The sequence below is a fragment of the Ambystoma mexicanum genome, chromosome 6q (assembly GCF_040938575.1).
Source record: "Ambystoma mexicanum isolate Mex_15411 chromosome 6q, UKY_AmexF1_1, whole genome shotgun sequence".
NCBI lineage: Eukaryota > Metazoa > Chordata > Amphibia > Caudata > Ambystomatidae > Ambystoma > Ambystoma mexicanum.
In genome coordinates, this window is record NC_090937.1 from 349,560,142 (window position 1) to 349,577,885 (window position 17,744).

Here is a 17,744-nt window from a genome sequence, read left to right on the forward strand (position 1 = left end):
TATCACTACGATTAACTTTCTTGCTGGTGCATCCAGTACCCCCTCACCAGCCCTCTGGGAAGTTTGGTAATCACAAAATGGGCTAGGGTGAGGGCAGTTTATTCACGTGCCCGTTGCCATGTAAGATCTTCAGAAAGGTCTGACCAAACTAAGCACCTAACCTGGATATAGCAGCCACAGTTTTATTTATTAATATATACAAACTGGCAGACAAAAGCTCTTTTAATCACAAAACAGCAAACGGATGTAATATCAGGGTTGATCGGGAGGCAGTAAGCCTCTTATAATAGGAAGAGTTTGATTGACAATGACCGGGTTAGTGGGAAAGATAACAGGGACGATGATCGACATACTTTGGGCAAGTAGTTGACATCATTTAGGCAGTGTGTAGGTTGACAAGCAGGTTGGGGAAGGGATTCGATCAGCAGCTATTAGTACAAGAAAGAAGGCAAGAAGCGAAGGAGGAGATGGGTAAGGGCGAGAAAAGTGCAGGAGCGGTGAGTCATGAGAAGAGTTCAGAAGCAAGGAGGTGCGTTTTCAGTTTACTTCTGAAATCATCCATTTGGACCTTGAATGGAATTGTATGGGGAAGGGAGTTCCACGTGAGTGAACTAAGAAAGGTGAAGGAGCAAAAAGTACTGGTAAAAGTACAGTTTACGGAATGCACAATGAATAGCCAATAAAGCTGCGTGGCTGAGGATATCCAGAAGGATGTGGTACTAGAAAGCAGCCTTTAACTTTAGAGCATGGATATGGAACCCTGCATGGTCAGGCAATCTATCCAGACTTTGTATAGTAATCTAGAAAGCAGACACCCAAATAAGCAGTGGACGCCTTAGCAGCTTGCTTACTGGAAATAGAGCTTAGTAAATTGCAAAGTCTGTCAGTAAATAGAATAACCGTTGTAAGGTCTGGCAAATTTCAAGAACCTGGCAAACAACGCTTTTCAGCAAAATTAATAAAAAAGGAAGGCACATTTCCTAGCTAAAATGGAAATCAGAACCAAACTAGCTATGCATTGTGGCTCAATGTTATCCTTAAGACAAGCAGCATAGGGCATTCAGGAGGCAAGATCTTACAACTCATTAAAACTTCACAGGGTTAGTCACAGTAACCAAAAATAACCAGGTTACTCACCGTAGTGACCACCTTACTCCTAGTCCATAGTCCCCTTTCCTCCATACTTATGGGAGATTCCCAAGCACTCCTAACAGGAACTACGGGTGGATGGAAATACAGCCTACAGAAAAAGGTTCTTCAGGACAGCCTGACCAAACTGAGCATCAGCTCTTGAGCTTATATCAAGACAATAATGCTTACAAAAAGCAGATGGGGAGGCCCAAGTTGCTGCCCTAGCGATGGACTCCCAGGGGACATATTTCTGAAAAGCAACCGCGGCTTCCTTGCCCCACACCAGGTGTGCATGAATACCCTTAGGAGGTTTCAGCCCTTGGACGGTGAAAGACTCCGTGATGCAGGCGGTGATCCACCGAGAAATAGTCGCCTTAGACGCCTGCTTACCGAGAGCGTTACCGAAGGTCACAAACAGTTGAGAAGAATTCCTAAACTCGGAAGTCCTGTCAAGGCAGAACCTAAGAGCCCTTCTGACATCAAGACAGTGCAGAACCCTTTCAGCCTCTGAGGCAGGGTTCGGAAAAAAGACCGGTAGGGAGATCGACTGATTCAGATGGAATTCAGTTACCACCTTCGGTAGAAAGGCCGGGTTTGTACGTAGGACCACCTTGTCCTTGTGAAAGACCAAGAAAGGATGCTCCACTGACAAGACCTGGAGCTCACTCACTCTCCTCGCTGACATAACGGCGACCCTAAAAGACACTTTCCATGATACGTACTTGGGTTTATGGCACAGCGCCGTCAGGACTACATTTAGGTCCCACGGCGGGTGCGGACTACGAACCGGAGGGTAGAGGCGTGTCAAGGCTGCAAAATGCCTCTTAACCACTGGGTTACTCAGAATAAGAGCATTGTTCTGTAGAAAGAAGTGGAAACCGCTGAAAGGTACGTTCTGCATGACAGAACGTGAACACCCGACTCTGCTAGGGAGGACACGAAGGACAGCACCGTGTCAATCGTAGCCACCCTTGGATCCAACTGCTTTTCCAAACACCAATGACAGAACCTGAGCCATTTACTCCTGTATTGGGATCTGGTCGAGGGTTTCCTGGCTGCCTGGATAATACGCATTTTATCCGTAGACAAGTTAAGATGCTCTAAAGACTTGAACTCAGGCACCATGCCGCCAAGCTGAGCGATTGTGGGGAAGGGTGCCACATCTGCTGTTCTCCTTGGTGAAGAAGATCGGGGGTCACTGGTAACCTTTTCGGCGGATACACCGACAGTGTTGAAGTTCTGAGAACGAAAACCTGGCCGGCCACCACGGGGCTATGAGTAGAAGCGAACAGTTTACCGAGTTCTTCAGATTCCAAATTGCTCGATGAACTAGAGGCAGAGGCGGGAAGGCGTCGGCTCTCATGTTGTGCCATGGAATCTCGAGAGCATCCCCCAGAGAGGAGGCTCCCAGCCCCCCTCTGGAGGCATACTGAGGAAGCTTCTTCTTTACCGCCGTAGCGAAGAGGTCCACCTCCGGTGTGCCCCAATGCAAGAAAATCCATGAGAGGACCTCCGCTTTCAACTCCCACTCGTAGCTGACCACTGTCCGTCGGCTGAGGGCATCTGCTGTGACATTCAGCTGGCCCGGGATGTGTACTGCAAGCAGCCAGACACCATGAAGCACGGCCCACTCCCATATCTGGATGGACAGGTCCACGAGGGGGGGGGGGGATTTCGTTCCCCCTTGCTTGTTGATGTAATACATTGACACCACATTGTCCGTGCATATGCGGACCACCTTGTTGAGCGGTCTGAACGCCCTGAGCGCTAGGAAGATCGCCAGAAGCTCCAAATGATTTATGTGCAGGAGCTTGTCCTGAGGCGACCAGAGGTCCGAGACCTGAAGAAGATCTAATGTCGCACCCCACCCCAGAAGGGAGGAGTCAGTCGTGATAGTCACCGTGGGGGCTGGGTCCTGAAACCCTGCACCCACTGACAGGTTGCTGAGAGATGACCACCAATCCAGGTCCACTCTCATGGAATCTGGAATCATTATCAGCTTGGTATCTGGGTCCACAGCCTGACGCCAGGAACTGCGAAGAGCCATCTGGGTCCGTCTCATCTTGAGACGAACAAGAGGAAGTGCCAGCACACACAAGGCCATGAGGCCCAGAAGCCTCTGGAACCACCAGGCCGACATGCTCTCCGACTGCGCAAACATCTGACACGTGGCTAACAGATCCGCCATTCTGTCCCTGGTCAGGTACACTCTGCAGTTGATAGTGTTCCAGCGAAAACCCAGGAAAATCAGGTCCTGCGAGACTGTCATGGAAGATTTCCGCCAGTTCACTGACAGCCCAAGATGGAACAGGAGCTGAAGGGGAGACTGGAGATTGCCCGCTGCTGCCAGCGGACAAGGGCTGCGTAAGAGCCAGTCGTCCAAATATGGATACACATGGATACCCTGGAGACGAAGATAGGCCGCAATCACCGACATCATCTTCGTGAAGACACGCAGCGCCGAGCTGAGGCCAAAAGGAAGCACTCGAAACTAGAAGTGCTCCTCTCCCAAAGAGAAGCGGAGATATCTCCTGTGTGGGTTCCAAATCAGGATATGCATGTACGCATCCTGAAGATCCACGACGCTGAGCCAATCGCCCATCTGCAAGGAGGCCCGTATCTGGCCGGGTGTGATCATCTTGAATTTCTCTTGGGGTAGGAAAAGATTGAATTGGGAAAGGTCTAAGATGGTGTGGAGGCCAGTCTGGTTGGGTTTGGGCACCGTAAACCACCGGGTGTAAAAGCACCTCCCCCCCGCTCCCCAAGGGGAACGGGTTCCACAGCTCTGAGGTCCAGAAGTTTCTGAACCTCGGCTTTGAGGGAGGGCGAGCCCGACAGCTGAAAAGGAGGGTTGAGGGGTGGGGTAGTGGGTAGAGGTAAGCGGAAGCCCGCTCGAGCGATTGACAAGACCCATCTGTCTTCTGTCATGGCCTGCCACGCCTCCCAATGAGATGCAATGCGTCCTCCCACCGGGGTCTCGTGCGAGCGCGGAAAACCCTAATTTAGTAGGTTTATCGGTGGCGGTGCCACCTGAACCTGAGGAGGAGGCGGAGGAACGGGAGAAAAACCGCATCCGTTGTTGCCTACGGCGGTTATTCCCCGCACGGGTATCCACTCTGCAAGACTTGCGGTCGATGAAGCCCCTAAAGCCAGAGGAAGGTCAACTTTGCGACAACGGTCTCTGGGTTTTGAAAGGAGCCTTAACCAGAACAGACAAGGACTTAGCTGTCTGAGTGCTATCCTTCGTCTTGGTGAGCTCTACATCTGTTGTAGCATGATAGAGCTCCTTCCCATCGAACGGAAGGTCCAGCACCTTGTCCTGTACTTCTTTTGAGAATTTAGTTGCATGCAGCCACGCCTGCCGTGAGGTATCAACCCCCAGCATAAGGCCCCGAGCTGAGGTGTCTACGTGATGAGCCGCAGCCTCCAAGAGATTCTGGGCCAAATGCCTGGCGTCGGGAAGGCCTCCTCTGAAGTCTTCCAGCTTCTCGACTGTGATAAACTCCTCAAACTCCGACAGACCTTTCCGCTCACGCTAATATCAATTCAGCGTTGGCCTGCCTGAGCTGCAAGTCAGAGTTGGTGAAGATTTTCTTCCCGAGGGAGTCGAGGAGCTTGTCCTCCTTTCCCAGAACCTGAGTAGCCGTCGTGGAAGAGGATGCTGCAAGCCTGGACTGCAAAGTGGCCACAGCCACCACTGTGGAGGATGGGGGCGGACAAGATGACAGGGCCACCTCCTCCGAAGAATGCAGCCTGTATCTAGCGTAAATTTTCTTATCAACAAAAAGTCCAGAGTGTGGCTTTTCCCACACTTCGTGGACCTCGGCCAGAACGTCCTTCTGCAAGAACAGGCCGGTACGCTTCAAGGGAGACAGGGTGAACGCCCCAGAGAGCACGCCCTCCTGCGGAGCGGGTGCCCCGGGCACAGGAACATCTAAGAAGTTCATCATGTCCAGTACCCGGTCATGAAAAGCTCTTATAGAGCGGGGAAGGTCCTTGCTGTCCTGATCGCCTTGTGCGTCATCCGACAGATCAGGATCCTGCTGAACCGTGTAGGGTGCTGCCTTGTCCACAGGGGGCAATGGGGGCAAAGGCGGAAGAGTCGGGGGAGGCACCGTAGACAAGGGAGGCGCTGGCGGAACCACCGGAGGAACAGGTGGAGCCAGAGGCACGGGAGGACATCTCTCCCTAAAAAGCCCTTTGAAATACCCCCTCATGGGGTCGGTACGCATAAGCGTTTGAAATTTACCGAAAAAGGCTTCCTCCGGGGACTGCTTCGGAACCTGAGGAGGCCTCTCATGAGGTGGACAAATCCACAGGGAGGTAACGGGGACGGGTGCCACACAGGCCCCTTCACCGACGTATCCACATAAATCAACGGTGCCGACCCTGCAGGCAGCGAAACATTGTGCGGAAGAGGCATCCGAGCGTTCCAGTCATAAACTGGCCGATAAGGATGCGCACAAGGGACTCTATGTTCACCCAAGGGGCCAAGCCCTACACCTGAGGCCGATGACGTAGTTGTAGGGGTAGCAACCAAAATGGCCGCCGCGGTTGTGGCGGGAACGGGCGCCATTTTGTCATCATCTGAGGGGAAAACTGCGGCATGTGAGGAAGTGAGGCAGGGGTCCCCGTCGATGGATCAGGGGTCTTAACTTTAGCCTTAACATAAGGGACCTCGGCAGAGCCGGTACTGTGTGGCCTGGAATGTTTTTGTGACATACCAACCACCAAATTAGCCTTCGAAGGAAGGACCACGGCACTGCCGGTAAAAGAAGAACTTTGCTTCTTTCCCCCCTCAACAGGTCTGGTGTCACCGCAAGAGCGCGAACGGTGAGAAACAGCTTTCACCGACAAGGCCTTGTCAGGCCTCTCAGAACTGTTGGTAGCTTTAGCCTCTGAACGAGGGACCTCGGACCCAGGTACGGTAACAGCCTTATCTGCACAGGCCTCGAACATCCGTTCAGTAACAGCAAGCCCGCCCAACGGCCTCGGGGCGCACCCCGGTCTTATTTTTGAGGGAAGCCGACAGAACGGCCTCACAGCGAGCTCCGGTACCCCACGACTCAGTAGAACTGGGTCTACAAACAGCCCCCACAGGAGGGGCCTCGGAGCGCACTCCGGTATCTACAGGCCCCTTACGGAGACCCTCGGAGAAAACTTAGGTACAATTAGGCCCAACGGGCACCTCAGGACGAACCCCGGTGGTAGAGGGATCAACGCCCCTCCCGGCCCGAGAGGAACCCGGAAAAGTATCCCCTGGCCGGGGTGCTCTGAAAAAGAACTTACCAGGCGTTTCTTCTCGTCGATGAATGCCTGAAAATGCGAAGGAGGAGTTTGTCAGAACACCTCCTCCCACTGCTCCAACCGACGTTGAAGTGCCCGGACCGAAAGGGAGTCGCAGTAAAAACAAAAGTCCCAACGGTGATCCGGACCCAAGCACTCTAAACAAAGAGGATGGGGATCCACCCTCGAAAAACGACGGTGACACGATGAACAATCTGGAAAATCTAGTTTGAACGACAGAAAGACCAGCACACGATCGCTAGCAAGAGCCAGAGAGGAAAAAAGGGAAGAAAATCTTCCGAGGATGCAAGTGCGTCCAGTCCCGAACGAGCGGAGAAAAGGACTGATGGGCGATGCGCGGGGCGGTGCCAATGTGGGCGGGGTTACGGCCGCGTGCCGGGCCCCGCGCGAGAAAGAGAGGAAGGACACATTTGCAGAAAAATGCTTGGATGCTTTTTACAAAGTGCTCCGGTCCCGTCCCACAGGACGGAGAGATGTCCCATAAGTATGGAGGAAAGGGGACAGGACGTAGGAGTAACAGCCTTTCATGAAAACAAATAAACGTTCACTGGTGGCAAGGGTTGCAAGTTCCTCATGAGGGAAAGCCAGTGCTTGGTCCAAATCTTTTTGCCAGAATGTACCTTGAGGCAGTTGAACATCAAACATTTGAAATGTTGACCAAAAGCTCCAAGGCGAACAACATGTGAGTAATATGTTGGAAAAACTACTAGAGTCTGGGATTAGCAGGACATTAATAGCCAGTAATAAGACAACACCCATCATCCTAGTGAACATCATCCTTGTGAAAATGCAGTCATAGCTTTCAGATTCAGTAGAAAGGCCTTGCAGGGGTAATACAGATCTAACCCTATAACAGATTTCTGAATTCCCTATGGGGTTCCCACATAAATATCTCCAGATCAATGGCAGAGAGCAGGCCCCCTTGCTGTGGAATAAAAGGGTGCATCCCAGTGTTAGCATTTTGAAGCAATACTTTCCCAAAGAACATACTGAAATGGTTTACCTTCTGGTTACTAAACCACATCTACCATGAAGAATCAACAATACTACTCTGTGCTTGTATTCATTGGGGACATTTTTGAAACAGGACACTAGACTTAGGAGGAAGTGGTGTGCAGCAAATGGAGTTGGTATGTAGGAAACTAATGGATATACAACTACCTATGGTCACATTGAAAAGTTGGACTGAAGAGGGTTGGAAGACCATTCACCTGACAAGATTATTTGCTGAGTTCTTCCTGAGATAAGTTGAGTTCCACTGTCAGTCAAAGGGCCATTTAACAAAAATGTTCAGACGCAGAAAGCCCAGAGCTCTTTCCAGACAGCGATTAGCATGGGAACTTTTCTTATTTGGAGAGAAGGAGTAGTCCAGTTCCCTGGCTAGAATTTGAAAAGGTATTTTTTCTGATGTGCATTCCGTTTCCTCTAACACCTCTAGGGCTGTGTTTTGGGTTGCACAAGATCCTCCAGATACGAGGATGGGTTGGCTAGGTATTGAGGATTTTTGGTGAGGTTGGCTTCAAAGATGATGCAACCACATAGCAGAAGCATAAGACATTCAATGGAAGAGTGTTAATTGCCCTCCATGATGACACAAAACAGTATCCCAGATTCCACCATTATGCTCCTGGAAGAGACATTACTCCAGCCCATGTTGATTTATTTCTCATGGATATATACCATTCAGCGCCTGCTGCTCCAGAAATTTTTTCACAGCAGAGGGATGCTGTGCGTCATCGCGGCGTGGATCTCGTGTCCCTCTACAGCCTCCGTCCACTCCGAGTATGTCGTTGTATGATGTCGTAGATTATATATGACAATGCATTACTTACCGTAAAAGCATTTCTGATGGTTGTATCTGCTTAGATTCACATGCTGTGCATAGGTCCGACATCCAGTGGTCACTGCGGAGTATTGCATTTTGTTTTTCGTAGTCGAAAAGGGGACGTCGACAAGGCGTGTCTGTAACACTATCCCTATAGTGACGTGCGTTGTACCCACAATCCCTCACGCGTCGAGGTCCCTCTGTTTGTATTTTTCTGCCCTGAGGGAGCCTTCTAGACGTGAGTGAGTACAGAAAAGAGAGAAATATAGTAGAGGATGTCTATGTTCCTTCCATCTGAGCGGGGAGGAAGGGCGGGCGCATGTGAATCTAAGCAGATACAACCATCAGAAATGCTTTTACAGTAAGTAATGCATTGTCTTCTGATGTTTGTTAATCTGCTTAGAATCACATGCTGTGCATAGACTAGCGAGCAGTACCCGGAGTTGGCGGTGGGTTATGAGAAGGAACAGTAGAGAAAAGATGTCTTAATACTGCCTGTCCCACCTGGGAGTCAGATCTAGAGTGTGCATCTAGACAGATGTGTTTTGTAAAGGTGTGCACAGAACTCCAGGTAGCCGCTTTGCAGATGGACTCAAGGGGAACATTTGCAATGAATGCTATGGAAGCCCCCGTGCCACGAGTGGAATGTGCTCTTGGCTTGAAGGGTAGTTCTCTCTTAGCAAGAGAGAAACAGAGAGTGATGCATTGTACAATCCATCTAGATATAGTGGACTTAGAGACTGCATCTCCTTCTCTTCCTGCTGCCACCGAGACAAAGAACTGATTAGTCTTTCTCAGTGATCTGGTTCTTTCCATGTAGAACATGACAGCTCTGCGTACATCTAGTGTATGCAGACTTTTTTCTCCCAAGCTGGAAGGGTTTTGAAAGAACGTTGGTAGTTCTATAGATTGGTTTACATGAAATTTCGAGATGAATTTTGGTGCAAACCTTGGGTGTGTGCGAAGAACCACCTTGTCCTTGTGAACTGATACGAAGGGGTCTAGTACAGAAAGAGCCTGTAGTTCACTTACTCTCCTAATGGAGGTGATAGCTATTAGGAAAGCAGTCTTAAGAGTGAGGTATTTAAGAGTTGCCTTGTGCATGGGTTCGAAAGGAGTGCCCATGAGTCTAGAAAGGACCACGTTTAAGTCCCATCTGGGAGCTGGGTTAGCTATCGGGGGGTGTATTCTCTTTACCCCTTCCATAAACGCCTTGATAACTGGTATCTTCCACCACGACACTTTAAGTTGGGAAGTGGTGTATGCAGAAAGTGCCGCTAGGTGGACTTTAATGGAATTAAACACTAGACCTGAATCCAGTAAATGGGTCAAGTACAGAATAATGTTAGTGGCAGAGCAGTCAACCGGGTTGATGTTCTTACTTCTACACCAGATGACAAATCTTTTCCACTTGCTAGAATAGCAGTGGCGAGTATTAGGTTTTCTGGCTTCCCTGAGGATGTCCATACATCTCTGAGGGAGATGTAAATGTCCAAATTCTATGATCTCAGGAGCCAGGCTGCTAAGTTCATGGTCTGAGGGCATGGATGCAGTGTCCTGCCCTTGTCTTGTGACAGCATGTTGTACGGGCAGGGAAGTTTCATTGGGGGAGATAGGGACATCTCCATCAAGTGAGCGAACCATGGCTGCCGGGCCCACATTGGGGCTACTAGTATCATGGTAACTTGCTCTTGGTGCATCTTGTGCACCACTTTGTTGAGGAGGGGAGTCGGGGGAAAGGCGTAAACAAATTTCCCTGACCATTGAATCAACAGACCGTTCCCCTTGGACTGGTTCTGGGGGTACCTGGAGGCGTAACTTTGGCATTGCGAGTTCTCCAGGGTTGCGAACAGGTCTATTTCCGGGAAACCCCATTGCGTGAAGACGTCTAAGACGATGTTTTCGTGTAATTGCCATTCGTACACTTTGGGTAGGGGGAAGTCTCTGCTGAGTTTGTCTGCTAGCAGATTGAGTTCCCCTGGTACATGTTGTGATAGTAGGAACATGTTGTGTTTGAGAGCCCACTTCCATATATTCTGGGACAGCTTGGACAGTCCTGGAGAGTGAGTGCCCCCTTGCTTGTTGAGATAGTGCATGGCTGTGGTGCTGTCTGTGAGGACCATCACTGTCTTTCCTTGTAAGTGTTCCTGAAAGGCTTTCAGTGCTTTGAACACTGCTAATAGTTCCAGCAGGTTTATATGCTTGGATGCTAAGCTCGGAGCCCACACTCTGTGAGCAGTCTGATGGGATAGGTGAGCCCCCCATCCTGTAAGGGATGCGTCTGTGGTTAGAGTGGCTTCCACTGCGGGTGTGGTAAAAGTTTTCCCTAATAACAGGTTTTCCTTTGTCCACCACCGTAGCGAGAGAACCAAGGCCTGCGAGACCACCACCAGATCGTCCCATTGTCCGCTGGCCTGACACCACTGGCTGTAGAGCCACTCTTGCATTGGGCGCATGCGCAGGCGCGCGTGAGGTACCAAATAAATACATGACGCCATCATCCCTAGCAAGCGCATTGCTTTGCGTACCGTCACCTCTCGACCTGCCACATATTGGGGGATCTGAAACAGCATGTTTTGGACCCTCTCGTTGGAGGGGAAGACGAGGCCGTCCTTTGTTCGAATTAGAGCCCCTAGGAATTGTTTGATTTGGCTGGGGTCTAAGCTGGACTTCTTTTCGTTGATGGAGAAGCCCAGATGGGACAAAAGGTCTACGGTCCTTTGGGTATTGGAGAAGCATGTTTCGTAAGAATCCCCTGTTATGAGCCAGTCGTCGAGGTACGGGTAAACCGGGATGGATAATCTGCGCAGGTGGGCCGCTGCCACTGCCAGTACTTTCGTAAATACCCTTGGTGCAGATGCTATCCCGAAGGGTAGTACTCTGAACTGATAGTGTTTGTTCTCTATCTTGAACCTGAGGTATTTTCTGTGCGCTGGCAACATTAAAATATGAAAGTATGCATCTTTCATGTCTAGTGTTGTCATGTAATCCCCCTGTGATAACAGTGGGATTACTTCCTGCAAGGTCACCATACGAAACTTTTGGGGTTTGACAAAGTTGTTCGCTGGGCGCAGATCTAATACAGGGCGCATGGTTAAGTCCTTTTTGGGTACAAGGAAGTACACTGAATAAATACCTTCTGTTACCTGAGATAGGGGGACAGCCTCTATAGCTTCTTTTTTCAGTAGCTCTTCTACTTCTTGAAGAAGAATAGCGAGGTGTTCCGGTGTCATGCGTCGGTTCCGTGGGGGTCTGTATTTCGGGGAACCGTTGAATTCGATGCAGTATCCGTGGGCTATGGTGGATAATACCCAGCGGTCTGACGTTATTCCCTCCCATGCTGAAAGGAACGATGTTAGCCGGCCCCCGACCGGTGATGCATGGGAGGGGACCCGAATCTTTGGGTCATTTGTTGGTATTGGGCGTGGGACCTTTTGGACTGGAGCCGCGCCCTCTTCCTTTGCCACGACGTTGGCCTCTTTGACTGAACTGGGTGCTTTGGTTAGAAGGCCAGTTGGTAGCAGAGTAAAATTGTTGTTGGCTTTGCTGCTGGCGTTGGCCACGAAAGAAGCGTCTATTGCCATAGCTGCGTCTGTTGGGTGGCCTAGAAATTTGGTCAAGAGTCTTGATGGTATCAAACTCCTTCTTCGCATGTTCTAGGGCCTCATCAACTGCTTTCCCAAACAGATGTGTTTGCTCTATGGGCTTATTTATTAGGGAAGCCTGAGTTTCTGGCTTAAATCCCGAATTGCGCAGCCAGACATGGCGTTTGAGAAGTATTCCCTGAACCAGGGAACGGCCAGCTGTCTCTGCGGCATCTAAGGAGTTCTTTACGATGCCCTGGTTTACAAGAGTTCCCTCTGATATAGTAGCCAACAGGCGTGAACGCAGGGGTTCTGGTGCGTCCTCTGCTTCGCTGCAGAGCTTGCTCCACTGTGCATCTGCATAGCTAGCTAGTAGGGAATTGTTATTCGCGATCCTGGTAGAGAAGGCGGCGGAGGTCGTGATTCTCTTCCCAAGTGCATAGAGCTTCTTGCCCTCTTTGTCAGGTGGTGCCTCACTAGTAGATAGTGGTACCCCCGCTCTCTTTCTTGTGTTAGTCACTACCAGAGAGTCCGGAATAGAATGTCCCCTGATGTACAAAGGGTCAGAAGACGAAGGGCTGAAGAGCTTCTCTATCCGAGGGTTGACCCCTCTGACTAAGGCCGGATTGGAAAGGGAAGGAGTTATTCTTCTCTTTATAGAAGCCAGGAATGGACTGGCTGACCGGGGCTTTTTCTTTAATAACTTTTTCTACAAAGTCTATGTCCGGAAGAGTCTCCCCTGTGTCTATTTCAAAATGCGCTGCTGCCTTGCGCAATAGTGCATTAAGTGAAGGCTGGTCATCTATGGGGGAGGTGTTCCCAATAGGTGAGTCCTTGGGAGGAGAAGGGTGAAAGACATCAGGGTCTGAGTGCACTGATGGGGATTGCCAAGGCTGCACTGATGGGGAGTGCCAGGGCTGTGAGGTAGCTGTATCTTCCTCAAAAGCTCCTGCGCTAGTGTAAGGGTCTTCGTCAAACCTCTCCTCCTCATGTTCTCCCTCTCCACCTAAACACTCATCTTCCTGGAGGTATTGCTCCTCTTCAGTGAGGTCATATGCATCTGTAGAAGGGGGAAACAGCCTAGGAATCTTGACCCTAGGGTCATCCTGGGTCCATTCTCTTGGTCTTTTGGGTGTGGGTGGGTTTTGGCTACCCAAAAACCTCTCCATCTTTTCCATACAAGAATGGAGTCTTTCCATGGTCTCATGGGGAACCCCTGAATAGTCTACAGTGTTATCACCTTCAAAACGCTTCGAACGCTCCCACAACGTCGACGAAAGGTTTCCGTCGCCCTCAGAAAAGCCTTCCGGTAGTTCATAAGTGCCTTTAGATGGATGGGGCAGTTCCTGGCTACTCTTGTGCTTTTTCGGCGTTTCTATTTCCTTGGATGCGGTATTCGACGTCTGTTTCGTCGTCCGCTTACGTTTGTCCTCGGAAACAATTCTTGCCAGACTCTCGACGACGAGTTCGTCAGTCGAGGGTTCTGGAGTCGGCGTTGCCTGCGTTGCGCGTTGTTTTTCGACGGCCGCTCTATGGAGCTTTACGTCGGATGTTTTTGAGGTAGCGCCCGTATTAGATGAAAGCCCAATCGCTGGTCGCGGCTGCGTTTGCGGGTGGGGCTTGAGACCCTTGCGGTCTGAGGTCGACGCCGGAGTGCCCTGCGCCCCCTTCGGCGCTGGTGGATCCTTCGTCCTGGACGAAGAAGAGCCGTGGGTTGTGTTCTTAGTCCTTGTCGCCGGGGTGTTCATCCCCATAAGCAGGGCGTGAGCCGAGCCCGTCGGGGCCGGGGACGGACGTCGAGGAGCGCGAGCGCTCCTTCTGGGGGTTAATGACTTCCGTAACGGACGTCGAGTTATCACCCTCCTCGTCACTTTCTGTAACAGCGGCGGCGGGTGAGGAAACTGACTTCGACATAGCGTAGTCTGCCCACCTCTTAACTTTCCGTTCTTTAAGAGTTCTTGGTTTCAAGAGCTTACAGGCCGCGCAGCTGTCCTCTTTATGATCGAGGGGCAAGCAACGATTACAGAGCTTGTGTTTGTCCTTCCAAGTGTATTTGCCCCTACAGCGTGGGCAAAACTTAAAAGGTGTCCTCCCCATAGCTGAGGCAATAAAAACTGGTGATAACAACCCCAAGGGAAAGATAGGGGAGAAAGAAAGACATTCTCGACGAGAAGGTAAAAGTTCGAAACCCCCACTCTCCCTACTGTATGTTGGCCGGCGAGGCCTGGCCACGTGTTCGGCAGCGCCGAAGGATCCCCTCCGTCTCTTCTCCTCCGTCGAAAACTTGCTCGGCGGAGAAACAGCTTCACAGCTAACGTCGAGGGGAGGGATCTTTTAACAGTAAGTATATATTAAGGACCGAGGTCCGTAGTAATTGTTTAGCAATGTCTCTCTAGGAGCTCCGCGTAAGGCGACCATAAGCTGGGCGGAAAAAAACAATCTGAGGGACCTCGACGCGTGAGGGATTGTGGGTACAACGCACGTCACTATAGGTATAGTGTTACAGACACGCCTTGTCGACGTCCCCTTTTCGTCTACGAAAAACAAAATGCAATACTCCGCAGTGACCACTGGATGTCGGACCTATGCACAGCATGTGATTCTAAGCAGATTAACAAACATCAGAAATATATATATCTGACAATGCATTACTTACCGTAAAAGCATTTCTGATGGTTGTATCTGCTTAGATTCACATGCTGTGCATAGTACAACATCCAGTGGTCACTGCGGAGTATTGCATTTTGTTTTTCGTAGTCGAAAAGGGGACGTCGACAAGGCGTGTCTGTAACACTATCCCTATAGTGATGTGCAGTGTACCCACAATCCCTCACGCGTCGAGGTCCCTCCGTTTGTATTTTTTTTGCCCTGAGGGAGCCTTATAGACGCGAGTGAGTACAGAAGAGAGAGAGATAAAAGGATGTCTATGTTCCTTCCATCCGAGCGGGGAGGAGCGCATGTGAATCTAAGCAGATGCAACCATCAGAAATGCTTTTACGGTAAGTAATGCATTGTCTTCTGATGTTTGTTAATCTGCTTAGAATCACATGCTGTGCATAGACTAGCGAGCAGTACCCGGAGTTGGAGGTTGGTTGTGAGAAGGAACAGTAGAGAAAAGGTGTCTTAATACTGCTTGTCCCACCTGTGAATCAGATCTAGAGTGGGCATCTAGACAGTAGTGTTTTGTAAAGGTGTGTACAGAACTCCAGGTTGCCACTTTGCAAATGGACTCAAGAGGGACATTTGCAATGAATGCTATGGAAGCCCCAGTGCCTCGAGTAGTGTGCTCTTGGCTTGAAGGGTAGTTCTCTCTTAGCAAGAGTGTAACAGAGGGTGATGCATTGTACAATCCATCTAGATATAGTGGATTTTGTAACTGCATCTCCCTCTCTTCCTGCTGCCACCGAGACAAAGAAATGATTAGTCTTTCTCAGTGGTCTAGTTCTTTCCATATAAAACATAACAGCCCTGCGCACATCCAGCGTATGCAGGCTTTTTTCTCCCAAGTTTGAAGGGTTTTGAAAGAACGTTGGTAGTTCTATAGATTGGTTCACATGGAACTTAGAAATTAATTTAGGTGCAAACCTAGGGTGTGTGCGTAGAACCACCTTATCTTTGTGAATTGTTACAAAGGTGTCTAGAATAGATAGTGCTTGTAGTTCACTTGCTCTCCTGATGGAGGTGATAGCTATTGGAAAAGCAGTTTTAAGGGTGAGGTCCTTAAGTGTTGCTTTGTGCATGGGTTCAAAGGGTGAGCCCATGAGCCTGGTTAGTACCACATTTAGGTCCCATCCGGGAGCTGGGTTAGCTATGGGAGGGTGTATTCTTTTAACTCCTTCCATGAAGGACTTAATAAATGGGACTTTCCGCCACGACACTAAGTTGAGAAGTGGTGTATGCGGAAAGTGCACCCAAATGAACCTTAATAGAATGAAACACTAATCCTGAGTCTAGTAGTTGAGTCAGGTAGAGAACAATTTGTATGGGGGAGCAGTCAACCGGGTTGATGCTCTTATTTCTACACCATATGACAAATCTTTTCCACTTGGTAGAGTAACAGTGACGAGTGTTAGGCTTTCTAGCTTCCTTGAGAATGTCCATGCATCTCTGCGGGAGTTGTAAATAACCAAATTCTATGATCTCAGGAGCAATGCTGCTAAGTTCATGGTCTGTGGGCATGGGTGTAGTGTCTTGCCCTTGGCCTGTGACAGCATGTTGTACGGGCAGGGTAGTTTCACCGGTGGAGACAGAGACATCTCCATCAGGTGAGCGAACCATGGTTGCCGGGCCCACATAGGGGCCACTAGTATCATGGTGACTGGTTCCTGGTGCATCTTTGTGCACTATCTTGTTGAGAAGGGGAGTCGGGGGGGAGGGGGGGAAGCGTTAACAAATTTCCCTGACCATGGTATCGATAGACCGTTCCCCATGGATTGGTTCTGGGGGTACCTGGAGGCGTAATCTTGGCATTGGGAGTTCTCCAGAGTTGCGAACAGATCTATTTCTGGGAATCCCCATTGTGTGAAGACCTCGAAGACGATGTCTTCTTGTAACTGCCATTCGTATTCTGCGGGTAGAGGGAAGTCTCTGCTGAGTTCGTCTGTTAGCAGATTGAGTTCCCCTGGTACATGTTGTGACAACAGGAACATGTGTTTGAGAGCCCACTTCCAGATGTTCTGGGATAGCTTGGACAGTCCTGGAGAGCGAGTGCGCCCTTGCTTGTTCAGATAGTACATAGCTGCGGTGCTGTCTGAGGACCATCACTGTCTTCCCTTGCAGGTGTGCTTGAAAAGCCTTCAGTGCTTTGAAGACCGCTAACAGTTCCACCAAGTTTATGTGTTTGGATGCTACGCTCGGAGTCCAAACTCTGTGTGCAGTCTGATGGGATAGGTGAGCCCCCCCATCCTGTGAGGGATGCGTTTGTGGTTAGAGTGGCCTTCACTGCGGGGGTGGCGAATGGTTTCCCTATGACAAGTTTTTATTTCGACAACCACCGTAGCGAGAGAACCAAGGCCTGCAAGACCACCACTAGATCGTCCCACTGTCCGCTGGCCTGACACCACTGGCTGTTGAGCCACTCTTGCATTGGACACATGCGCAGTCTCGCGTGAGGTACCAAATATATACATGACGCCATCATTCCCAGCAAACGCATTGCTTTGCGCACCGTCACCTCTCGACCAGCCACATATTGAGGGATCTGAAACAGCATATTTTGGACCCTCTCGTTGGAGGGGAAGACAAGGCCGTCCTTTGTTCGAATTAGAGCCCCTAGGAATTGTTTGATTTGGCTGGGCTCTAGGCTGGACTTCTTCTCGTTGATGGAGAAGCCCAGTTGGAACAAAAGGTCTACAGTCTTTTGGGTGTTTGAGAAGCATGTCTCGTAAGAATCCCCTGTTATGAGCCAATCGTCGAGGTAAGGGTATACTGGGATGGACAACCTGCGCAGGTGGGCAGCTGCCATTGCCAGTACTTTCGTGAATACCCTTGGTGCTGACGCTATGCCGAAGGGTAGCACTCTGAACTGGTAGTGTTTGACCTCTATCATGAACCTGAGGTATTTTCTGTGCGCTGGCAACATTAAAATATTAAAGTATGCATGTCCAGTGTTGTCATGTAATCCCCTAGCGATAACAGGGGGATTACTTCCTGTAATGTCACCATGCAAAATTTTTGAGGTTTTACAAATTTGTTCGCTGGGCGCAGATCTAGTACAGGGCGCATGCTTAAATCCTTTTTGGGTACAAGGAAGTACACTGAATAAATACCTTCCGTTTCCTGTGATAGAGGCATTAGCTCCTTTTTCTAGAAGCTGGTCCACTTCTTGAAGAAGGATGGCGAGGTGTTCTGGTGACAGGCGTCGTCCCCTTGGGGGTCTGTACGTCGGGGAGCGGTTG

The 17,744-nt window shown here is 50.0% G+C and overlaps 1 protein-coding gene across 2 annotated transcripts in view; it reads right to left on the bottom strand.

The window, feature by feature from the left end:
• Positions 1–17,744, bottom strand: part of SLC44A1 (solute carrier family 44 member 1) — an 889,643-nt gene that overhangs the window by 283,234 nt on the left and 588,665 nt on the right. The window lies entirely within an intron of this gene.